A 1,457-nucleotide genomic window follows, 5' to 3' on the forward strand; every position below is an offset into this window, starting at 1 on the left:
GGGCGGGGCGGGGTGGAGCGGCCAAACTCGACTGGCTAGCGACCGGGCAGGCAGGCCAGGCACCTTGCAGGTGGTGCGGTGCGAGGCGGGGTGGTCTCACTGGACCTGCGGGGCCTGCAGGCCTCCATCCCTCATCTCTTCGAGGACGCGTCCCGCGCCTGCCCCGGGCGGTGGCCTTCCCCCGCACCACACGCGACCAGAACCACCCAGGGTGCGAGGCGCGAGGACGGCCCCAGCACCGGCAAATCTACCGGCAAATGAGACGGGGTCCACGACGCGGGAAGATGTACTCTGGAAAGTGCATGAATGTCGCACACTTGTAGGTGTGTGAATATCACACAATTGCAGGTGTGTGAATGCGAATTCGTACATTGAAGGTGGAAAATGTGTGAATTTTCGCTTATAATTTACAAACTTGTGCCTCCATGTGTCCGAATGTCGTCCACACTACTACAAATGTGCGTCACATGCACATTTGAGTTACCGGTGGAAGGCAACCCAAAACGACGGGCGGTGGATGTCCGCAATCGACCTGACTCAAGCGGTGCCTCGGCCTCTCAGGTATGCCCGTAATAATTTACGAGACCCATGGGATGTCTTCCTGACGTGACCTTGACCTTGAGCTCGAACCCGATCAACCCCGCGCCGCCGGGGAAGCCCCATCCCTCGACTCATGATACCGTTTTCCGGCCAGTAATGCTTTGTATTCTTGAGAAAGGAACGCACTCATCGATGTTCATAAAGCTCCTGGTTGTCTTCCCGGTGTTTGCTTAGTGACTCCGAAGCCTGCCCGGAGTCTCTTGACTCAGTGTTCGCACGCACACTCCTGTACCCGACTGTTGTCTCAGCTCATCAGAAGCCACCGTGCTACGACGTGGAAGGGTGTTTTTTTGTTTTTTCTTTAAACATATTAATGTACGTATTAAATACACCGTTCTATTGTCGCGCTTTTCGGCGTCGTGGTGCTGGGACGCTCGGGACCGACAACCCGGTGCCTCTAGGAGGGCGTCATCGGCGGCGGCAAGGAGCGCTCTCTCCCTTTTCCTGGTGCTCTCCGAGGCGCTCTCCGAGGCGCTCTCCGAGTCTTCTCACCTCCTCTCTGTATTGTGGCTGGAGCGCGTTTATAAATAGACCTGCACAGGTCTGACGTCACGCCCGCCACGCGAGCCGCGCGGGCCGCGGACAAGTGATTGGTCGTTAGCCGGGCCGCTCCGGAGAGAGACTGCGTCATACGCGCTCGCCGCTCGACACATGTGATTCACCTTCACTCGGACCGCGTTTTCCCATCCGAAACACGGGCGGTCCGGGCGGCGCGGGGAAATCTGCGACGTCTTGTTACGGCAGCCTGCGGCAGCCGTACGGTGATTCCCCGCGGCCTGCTCGGTGACGCGCGGCGTGCGTGCCGTGCGGCCCGACGGTCCTGCCGCTGCGGCCGCGCCCCCGGCCGCGCCCCCGGC

The sequence above is a fragment of the Frankliniella occidentalis genome, unplaced genomic scaffold (assembly GCF_000697945.3).
Source record: "Frankliniella occidentalis isolate FOCC.00 unplaced genomic scaffold, Focc_3.1 Scaffold229, whole genome shotgun sequence".
NCBI lineage: Eukaryota > Metazoa > Arthropoda > Insecta > Thysanoptera > Thripidae > Frankliniella > Frankliniella occidentalis.